At 75.5% G+C, this 9667-nt stretch overlaps 5 non-coding genes across 5 annotated transcripts; all 5 read left to right on the plus strand.

Moving 5' to 3' along the window:
- Positions 1-911: 911 nt before the first annotated feature.
- Positions 912-1029, plus strand: LOC121483790. The gene has a single exon (XR_005985861.1). It is a non-coding gene; the product is annotated as a 5S ribosomal RNA (ribosomal RNA).
- Positions 1030-2650: 1621 nt separating this feature from the next.
- LOC121483788 lies at positions 2651-2769 on the plus strand. Its single transcript, XR_005985859.1, has one exon. It is a non-coding gene; the product is annotated as a 5S ribosomal RNA (ribosomal RNA).
- A 1635-nt stretch (positions 2770-4404) lies between these two features.
- Positions 4405-4521, plus strand: LOC121483792. The gene has a single exon (XR_005985863.1). It is a non-coding gene; the product is annotated as a 5S ribosomal RNA (ribosomal RNA).
- A 1637-nt stretch (positions 4522-6158) lies between these two features.
- Positions 6159-6277, plus strand: LOC121483789. Its single transcript, XR_005985860.1, has one exon. It is a non-coding gene; the product is annotated as a 5S ribosomal RNA (ribosomal RNA).
- Positions 6278-7903: 1626 nt separating this feature from the next.
- Positions 7904-8019, plus strand: LOC121483791. Its single transcript, XR_005985862.1, has one exon. It is a non-coding gene; the product is annotated as a 5S ribosomal RNA (ribosomal RNA).
- Positions 8020-9667: the final 1648 nt, after the last annotated feature.

Here is a 9667-nt window from a genome sequence, read left to right on the forward strand (position 1 = left end):
CCTGCCTGCGGCCCTCCTCGCCCCGCCCCAATCCCCGCCCCCAGGCCCGCCCCCAGCCCCTACAATTCCCTGGCACCGCCCCCAGCCACCAAGCCACCAGGCCACCCGCATACCCGCCCCCCACCTTCCGCCCGGCCCGCCTGCACCTTCTCACCGAAGGACATGCCCTCCCTCCCCCGCGGACCACCGTCCCTTCGGCCCTCAGCCAGCGGCGGTTCGGCTGATGGGCAGGAATGGGGCAGAACGGCATCCCTGACACCGTGGCTGCAGGGCCCGCGGCTGCCAGGGCTCCTAAGGCAGCTCCAGGGCCTGCGCCCCTCGCGGGGGTGGCTGCCTCGCCCCCACAGCCTTGTGGCCCAGCTCCGAGTGCCGTGTCCCTCCGTCTGTGGTGTGTGTGTGTGTGTGTCTGTCTGTCTGTCTGTCGTGGGCACCTGTGTCTGTGTCCCTGCCTGTCCGAGGATGGGGTCGGCGGCGCGGGCGGCCCCGGCTTGGCTTTGAGCCAGGCCGGCTGAAGAACAGAGAGGCCAGGGGTCGTCCGGAGCCGGCCGGCGCCGGCCGCGGCACCCCCCCAGCCAGTGAGCGGTCCGATGTGGGGCGGCGTGCCATCCGGGGAGCCGAGCGGCGGCGACGCGCCCGCCAGGCCGGGGACGGGAGCGCGCCGGGCTCCGGCGACAGCCTCCGCCCCGGGGGTGCGGGAGGCGTCTTGGCCCCCACCCCCCGCGGCCCGGGCAGGCGCCCTCCGCCACCCCGGCGCGCGCGGGAGGCTGGGTCAGTCAATCAATCAGTCGGGCCGGCAGGCGAGCATGCAGGCGGGCAGGCGCGATCGGCGGGAGGAGGGCTGAGGAGCGGCGGGCGCCTGGCCCGGAGAGGCGCAGAGCAGGCTCTTGGGGCGCCCAGCGGCAGCCGCGGACGTCTACGGCCATACCACCCTGAACGCGCCCGATCTCGTCTGATCTCGGAAGCTAAGCAGGGTCGGGCCTGGTTAGTACTGGATGGGAGACCGCCTGGGAATACCGGGTGCTGTAGGCTTTTTTTCCTCGGCCTTTTGCCTGCCTTCCTGTCTGTCCCTTGGCCGCCAACGCCCCCCTCGACCAACGCGGCGGCGGCGGCGGCGCGGCGGCGGCGGCGGCGCCCCCCTCCGGGCGACCCGTGGCATGGCCCCCGCCCGCCGGGAGCACCGCAGGGTGCCGCGGAGCACCGAGCGCGCCCGCTGCACCGGCAGGAGGCCACACACATGCACCACCTCCTCTTCCTCTCAAGCCCTTCCACCTCGCAGCCCTTCAAGCACGCCCACCACGTCTAGCGGGCCGCGCGTCCCAGGGGCGGAGGGGCCCGAAGGGGCCGAGGGAGGGACGGGGGCGACAGCAGGAACCTCGGGGCCCGGGCGGGGAGGGGGCGGTCGCTGGGGGGAGCCGGGCGGGGGCCGGATCCCGTCTCCGCAGGCTTGCGAGCCCCTCAGGGGGCCGGGCGGGCTTTGGGGGCCCAGGCCGGGCCGGGGCGGGGCCGGGCCGGGCGGCCGTGCGGGCCCTCCTCGCCCCGCCCCAATCCCGCCCCCAGGCCCGCCCCCAGCCCCTAGCAATTCCCTGGCACCGCCCCAGCCACCAAGCCACCAGGCCACCCGCAACCCCCCCCACCTTCCGCCCGGCCCGCCTGCACCTTCTCACCGAAGGACATGCCCTCCTCCCCGCGGACCACCGTCCCTTCGGCCCTCAGCCACGACGTCCACGCTCCGCGGGCCCAGGACACCAGATGGCCCGACCGCCCGGGGCCTCAGGCCCCGTTGGCACCGGGCTGCGCGCTCCGTGGCCCCGCAACAGCCAAGGCCACAGCGACGCGGGGGCGGCCGGCACCCATGCGAAAAGGGCCGCGGAACACAGCAAGAGACACAAGAGAGACTCGCTCCGCGCCTGGCGTGGCGCCGCGCACGCACACAGGCACACGGCCCCGCGGCGGTTCGGTGATGGGCAGGAATGGGGGCAGAACGGCATCCCTGACACCGTGGCTGCAGGGCCCGCGGCTGCCAGGGCTCCTAAGGCAGCTCCAGGGCCTGCGCCCCTCCGGGGTGGCTGCCTCGCCCCCACAGGCCTTGTGGCCCAGCTCCGAGTGCCCGTGTCCCTCCGTCTGTGTGTGTGTGTGTGTGTGTGTCTGTCTGTCTGTCGTGGGCACCTGTGTCTGTGTCCCTGCCTGTCCGAGGATGGGGTCCGGCGGCGCGGGCGGCCCCGGCTTGGCTTTGAGCCAGGCCGGCTGAAGAACAGGAGAGGCCAGGGGTCGTCCGGAGCCGGCCGGCGCCGGCCCGCGCACCCCCCCAGCAGTGAGCGGTCCGATGTGGGGGCGGCGTGCCATCCGGGAGCCGAGCGGCGGCGACGCCCGCCAGGCCGGGGACGGGAGCGCGCCCGGGCTCCGGCGACAGCCTCCGCTCCGGGGTGCGGAGGCGTCTTGGCCCCCACCCCCCCGCCCGGCCGGGGCAGGCGCCCTCCGCCACCCCGGGCGCGGCGCGGGAGGCTGGGTCAGTCAATCAATCAGTCGGGCCGGCAGGCGAGCATGCAGGCGGGCAGGCGCGATCGGGCGGGAGGAGGGCTGAGGAGCGGCGGGCGCCTGGCCCGGAGAGGCGCAGAGCAGGCTCTTGGGGCGCCCAGCGGCAGCCGCGGACGTCTACGGCCATACCACCCTGAACGCGCCCGATCTCGTCTGATCTCGGAAGCTAAGCAGGGTCGGGCCTGGTTAGTACTTGGATGGGAGACCGCCTGGGAATACCGGGTGCTGTAGGCTTTTTTTCCTCGGCCTTTTGCCTGCCTTCCTGTCTGTCCCTTGGCCGCCAACCCCCCCTCGACCAACGCGGCGGCGGCGGCGGCGGCGGCGGCGCGGGCGCGGCGCCCCCTCCGGGCGACCCGTGGCATGGCCCCCGCCCCGCCGGGAGCACCGCAGGGTGCCGCGGAGCACCGAGCGCGCCCGCTGCACCGGCAGGAGGCCACACACATGCACCACCTCCTCTTCCTTCAAGCCCTTCCACCTCGCAGCCCTTCAAGCACGCCCACCCACGTCCTAGCGGGCCGCGCGTCCAGGGGGCGGAGGGGGCCCGAAGGGGCCGACGGAGGGACGGGCGACAGCAGGAACCTCGGGCCCGGGCGGGAGGGGGCGGTCGCTGGGGGTAGCGGGCGGGGCCGGATCCCGTCTCCGCAGGCTTGCGAGCCCCTCAGGGGGCCGGGCGGGGCTTTGGGGGCCCAGGCGCGGGGCCGGGGCCGGGCGGGCCGGGCCTGCCTGCGGGCCCTCCTCGCCCCGCCCCAATCCCCGCCCCCAGGCCCGCCCCAGCCCCTAGCAATTCCCTGGCACCGCCCCCAGCCACCAAGCCACCAGGCCACCCGCAACCCGCCCCCACCTTCCGCCCGGCCCGCCTGCACCTTCTCACCGAAGGACATGCCCTCCCTCCCCCGCGGACCACCGTCCCTTCGGCCCTCAGCCACGACGTCCACGCTCCGCGGGCCCAGGACACCAGATGGCCCGACCGCCCGGGGCCTCAGGCCCCGTTGGCACCGGGCTGCGCGCTCCGTGGCCCCGCAACAGCCAAGGCCACAGCGACGCGGGGGCGGCCGGCACCCATGCGAAAAGGGCCGCGCGGAACACAGCAAGAGACACAAGAGAGACTCGCTCCGCGCCTGGGCGTGGGCGCCGCGCACGCACACAGGCACACGGCCCCGCGGCGGTTCGGCTGATGGGCAGGAATGGGGGCAGAACGGCATCCCTGACACCGTGGCTGCAGGGCCCGCGGCTGCCAGGGCTCCTAAGGCAGCTCCAGGGCCTGCGCCCCTCCGGCGGGGTGGTGCCTCGCCCCCACAGGCCTTGTGGCCCAGCTCCGAGTGCCCGTGTCCTCCGTCTGTGTGTGTGTGTGTGTTGTGTCTGTCTGTCTGTCTGTCGTGGGCACCTGTGTCTGTGTCCCTGCCTGTCCGAGGATGGGGTCCGGCGGCGCGGGCGGCCCCGGCTTGGCTTTGAGCCAGGCCGGCTGAAGAACAGGAGAGGCCAGGGGTCGTCCGGAGCCGGCCGGCGCCGGCCCGCGGCACCCCCCCAGCCAGTGAGCGGTCCGATGGGGGGCGGCGTGCCATCCGGGAGCCGAGCGGCGGCGACGCGCCCGCCAGGCCGGGGACGGGAGCGCGCCCGGGCTCCGGCGACAGCCTCCGCTCCGGGGTGCGGGAGGCGTCTTGGCCCCCACCCCCCCGCCCGGCCCGGGGCAGGCGCCTCCGCCACCCGGGCGCGGCGCGGGAGGCTGGGTCAGTCAATCAATCAGTCGGGCCGGCAGGCGAGCATGCAGGCGGGCAGGCGCGATCGGGCGGGAGAGGGCTGAGGAGCGGCGGGCGCCTGGCCCGAGAGGCGCAGAGCAGGCTCTTGGGGCGCCCAGCGGCAGCCGCGGACGTCTACGGCCATACCACCCTGAACGCGCCGATCTCGTCTGATCTCGGAAGCTAAGCAGGGTCGGCCTGGTTAGTACTTGGATGGGAGACCGCCTGGGAATACCGGGTGCTGTAGGCTTTTTTCCTCGGCCTTTTGCCTGCCTTCCTGTCTGTCCTTGGCCGCCAACGCCCCCTCGACCAACGCGGGGCGCGGCGCGGCGGCGGCGGCGGCGGCGGCGGCGGCGCCCCCTCCGGGCGACCCGTGGCATGGCCCCCGCCCCGCCGGGAGCACCGCAGGGTGCCGCGGAGCACCGAGCGCGCCCGCTGCACCGGCAGGAGGCCACACACATGCACCACCTCCTCTTCCTCTCAAGCCCTTCCACCTCGCAGCCTTCAAGCACGCCACCCACGTCCTAGCGGGCCGCGCGTCCCAGGGGGCGGAGGGGGCCCGAAGGGGCCACGGAGGGGACGGGGCGACAGCAGGAACCTCGGGGCCCGGGCGGGGAGGGGGCGGTCGCTGGGGGTAGCCGGGCGGGGGCCGGATCCCGTCTCCGCAGGCTTGCGAGCCCCTCAGGGGGCCGGGCGGGGCTTTGGGGGCCCAGGCCGGCGGCCGGGGGCCGGGCCGGGCGGGCTGCCTGCGGGCCCTCCTCGCCCCGCCCCAATCCCCGCCCCCAGGCCCCCCCCAGCCCCTAGCAATTCCCTGGCACCGCCCCCAGCCACCAAGCCACCAGGCCACCCGCAACCCGCCCCCACCTTCCGCCCGGGCCCGCCTGCACCTTCTCACCGAAGGACATGCCCTCCCTCCCCGCGGACCACCGTCCCTTCGGCCTCAGCCACGACGTCCACCTCCGCGGGCCCAGGACACCAGATGGCCCGACGCCCGGGGCCTCAGGCCCCGTTGGCACCGGGCTGCGCGCTCCGTGGCCCCGCAACAGCCAAGGCCACAGCGACGCGGGGGCGGCCGGACCCATTGCGAAAAGGGCCGCGCGGAACACAGCAAGAGACACAAGAGAGACTCGCTCCGCGCTGGGCGTGGGCGCCGCGCACGCACACAGGCACACGGCCCCGCGGCGGTTCGGCTGATGGGCAGGAATGGGGGCAGAACGGCATCCCTGACACCGTGGCTGCAGGGCCCGCGGCTGCCAGGGCTTCCTAAGGCAGCTCCAGGGCCTGCGCCCTCGGCGGGGTGGCTGCCTCGCCCCCACAGGCCTTGTGGCCCAGCTCCGAGTGCCCGTGTCCCTCCGTCGTGTGGTGTGTGTGTGTGTGTGTCTGTCTGTCTGTCGTGGGCACCTGTGTCTGTGTCCCTGCCTGTCGAGGATGGGGTCCGGCGGCGCGGGCGCCCCGGCTTGGCTTTGAGCCAGGCCGGCTGAAGAACAGGAGAGGCCAGGGGTCGTCCGGAGCCGGCCGGCGCCGGCCCGCGGCACCCCCCCAGCCAGTGAGCGGTCCGATGTGGGGGGCGGCGTGCCATCCGGGGAGCCGAGCGGCGGCGACGCGCCCGCCAGGCCGGGGACGGGAGCGCGCCCGGGCTCCGGCGACAGCCTCCGCTCCGGGGTGCGGGAGGCGTCTTGGCCCCCACCCCCCCCGCCCGGCCCGGGGCAGGCGCCCTCCGCCACCCCGGGCGGCGCGGGAGGCTGGGTCAGTCAATCAATCAGTCGGGCCGGCAGGCGAGCATGCAGGCGGGCAGGCGCGATCGGCGGGAGGAGGGCTGAGGAGCGGCGGGCGCCTGGCCCGGAGGCGCAGAGCAGGCTCTTGGGGCGCCCAGCGGCAGCCGCGGACGTCTACGGCCATACCACCCTGAACGCGCCCGATCTCGTCTGATCTCGGAAGCTAAGCAGGGTCGGGCCTGGTTAGTACTTGGATGGGAGACCGCCTGGGAATACCGGGTGCTGTAGGCTTTTTTTCCTCGGCCTTTTGCCTGCCTTCCTGTCTGTCCCTTGGCCGCCAACGCCCCCCTCGACCAACGCGGCGGCGGCGGCGGCGGCGGCGGCGCCCCCCTCCGGGCGACCCGTGGCATGGCCCCCGCCCCGCCGGGAGCACCGCAGGGTGCCGGGAGCACCGAGCGCGCCCGCTGCACCGGCAGGAGGCCACACACATGCACCACCTCCTCTTCCTCTCAAGCCCTTCCACCTCGCAGCCTTCAAGCACGCCCACCCACGTCCTAGCGGGCCGCGCGTCCCAGGGGGCGGAGGGGGCCCGAAGGGGGCCGACGGAGGGACGGGGCGACAGCAGGAACCTCGGGGCCCGGGCGGGGAGGGGGCGGTCGCTGGGGTAGCCGGGCGGGGGCCGGATCCCGTCTCCGCAGGCTTGCGAGCCCCTCAGGGGGCCGGGGCGGGGCTTTGGGGGCCCAGGCCGGGGCCGGGGCCGGGGCCGGGCCGGGCCTGCCTGCGGGCGCCTCCTCGTCCCCCGCCCCAATCCCCGCCCCCAGGCCCGCCCCCAGCCCCTAGCAATTCCCTGGCACCGCCCCAGCCACCAAGCCACCAGGCCACCCGCAACCCGCCCCCACCTTCCGCCCGGGCCCGCCTGCACCTTCTCACCGAAGGACATGCCCTCCCTCCCCCGCGGACCACCGTCCCTTCGGCCCTCAGCCACGACGTCCACGCTCCGCGGGCCCAGGACACCAGATGGCCCGACCCCCGGGGCCTCAGGCCCCGTTGGCACCGGGCTGCGCGCTCCGTGGCCCCGCAACAGCCAAGGCCACAGCGACGCGGGGGCGGCCGGCACCCATGCGAAAAGGGCCGCGCGGAACACAGCAAGAGACACAAGAGAGACTCGCTCCGCGCCTGGGCGTGGGCGCCGCGCACGCACACAGGCACACGGCCCCGCGGCGGTTCGGCTGATGGGCAGGAATGGGGGCAGAACGGCATCCCTGACACCGTGGCTGCAGGGCCCGCGGCTGCCAGGGCTCCCAAGGCAGCTCCAGGGCTGCGCCCCTCGCGCGGGTGGCTGCCTCGCCCCCACAGGCCTTGTGGCCCAGCTCCGATGCCGTGTCCCTCCGTCTGTGTGTGGTGTGTGTGTGTGTGTGTCTGTCTGTCTGTCGTGGGCACCTGTGTCTGTGTCCCTGCCTGTCCGAGATGGGGTCCGGCGGCGCGGGCGGCCCCGGCTTGGCTTTGAGCCAGGCCGGCTGAAGAACAGAGAGGCCAGGGGTCGTCCGGAGCCGGCCGGCGCCGCCCGCGGCACCCCCCCCAGTGAGCGGTCCGATGTGGGGGCGGCGTGCCATCCGGGAGCCGAGCGGCGGCGACGCGCCCGCCAGGCCGGGGACGGGAGCGCGCCCGGGCTCCGGCGACAGCCTCCGCTCCGGGTGCGGGAGGCGTCTTGGCCCCCACCCCCCCCGCCCGGCCCGGGGCAGGCGCCCTCCGCCACCCGGGCGCGGCGCGGGAGGCTGGGTCAGTCAATCAATCAGTCGGGCCGGCAGGCGAGCATGCAGGGGCAGGCGCGATCGGGCGGAGGAGGGCTGAGGAGCGGCGGGCGCCTGGCCGGAGAGGCGCAGAGCAGGCTCTTGGGCGCCAGCGGCAGCCCGGGACGTCTACGGCCATACCACCCTGAACGCGCCCGATCTCGTCTGATCTCGGAAGCTAAGCAGGGTCGGGCTGGTTAGTACTTGGATGGGAGACCGCCTGGGAATACGGTGCTGTAGGCTTTTTTTCCTCGGCCTTTGGCCTGCCTTCCTGTCTGTCCCTTGGCCGCCAACGCCCCCCTCGACACAACGCGGGCGGCGGCGGCGGGGCGGCGGCGGGCGGCGCCCCCTCCGGGCGACCCTGGCATGGCCCCCGCCCCGCCGGGAGCACCGCAGGGTGCCGCGGAGCACCGAGCGCGCCCGCTGCAACCGGCAGGAGGCCACACACATGCACCACCTCCTCTTCCTCCAAGCCCTTCCACCTCGCCGCCCTTCAAGCACGCCCACCCACGTCCTAGCGGGCCGCGCGTCCCAGGGGCGGAGGGGGCCCGAAGGGGGCCGACGGAGGGGACGGGGCGACAGCAGGAACCTCGGGGCCCGGCGGGGAGGGGGCGGTCGCTGGGGGTAGCCGGGCGGGGGCCGGATCCCGTCTCCGCAGGCTTGCGAGCCCCTCAGGGGGGCCGGGCGGGGCTTTGGGCGCCAGGCCGGGGCCGGGGCCGGGGCCGGGCCGGGCCGCCTGCCTGCGGGCCCTCCTCGCCCCGCCCCAATCCCCGCCCCCAGGCCCGCCCCCAGCCCCTAGCAATTCCCTGGCACCGCCCCAGCCACCAAGCCACCAGGCCACCCGCAACCCGCCCCCCACCTTCCGCCCGGCCCGCCTGCACCTTCTCACCGAAGGACATGCCCTCCTCCCCCGCGGACCACCGTCCCTTCGGCCCTCAGCCACGACGTCCACGCTCCGCGGGCCCAGGACACCAGATGGCCCGACCGCCCGGGGCCTCAGGCCCGTTGGCACCGGGCTGCGCGCTCCGTGGCCCCGCAACAGCCAAGGCCACAGCGACGCGGGGGCGGCCGGCACCCATTGCGAAAAGGGCCGCGCGGAACACAGCAGAGACACAAGAGAGACTCGCTCCGCGCCTGGGCGTGGGCGCCGCGCACGCACACAGGCACACGGCCCGCGGCGGTTCGGTGATGGGCAGGAATGGGGGCAGAACGGCATCCCTGACACCGTGGCTGCAGGGCCCGCGGCTGCCAGGGCTCCTAAGGCAGCTCAGGGCCTGCGCCCCTCCGGCGGGGTGGCTGCCTCGCCCCCACAGGCCTTGTGGCCCAGCTCCGAGTGCCCGTGTCCCTCCGTCTGTGTGTGTGTGTGTGTGTGTGTGTCTGTCTGTCTGTCGTGGGCACCTGTGTCTGTGTCCCTGCCTGTCCGAGGATGGGGTCCGGCGGCGCGGGCGGCCCCGGCTTGGCTTTGAGCCAGGCCGGCTGAAGAACAGAAGAGCCAGGGTCGTCCGGAGCCGGCCGGCGCCGGCCCGCGGGACCCCCCCAGCCAGTGAGCGGTCCGATGTGGGGGGCGGCGTGCCATCGGGGAGCCGAGCGGCGGCGACGCGCCCGCCAGGCCGGGGACGGGATGCGCGCCGGGCTCCGGCGACAGCCCCCGCTCCGGGGTGCGGGAGCGTCTTGGCCCCCACCCCCCCGCCCGGCCCGGGGCAGGCGCCTCCGCCACCCCGGGCGCGGCGGGAGGGCTGGGTCAGTCAATCAATCAGTCGGGCCGGCAGGCGCAATGCAGGCGGGCAGGCGCGATCGGGCGGGGAGGAGGGCTGAGGAGCGGCGGGCGCCTGGCCCGGAGAGGCGCAGAGCAGGCTCTTGGGGCGCCCAGCGGCAGCCGCGGACGTCTACG

The sequence above is a fragment of the Vulpes lagopus genome, unplaced genomic scaffold (assembly GCF_018345385.1).
Source record: "Vulpes lagopus strain Blue_001 unplaced genomic scaffold, ASM1834538v1 ctg1184, whole genome shotgun sequence".
Lineage (NCBI taxonomy): Eukaryota > Metazoa > Chordata > Mammalia > Carnivora > Canidae > Vulpes > Vulpes lagopus.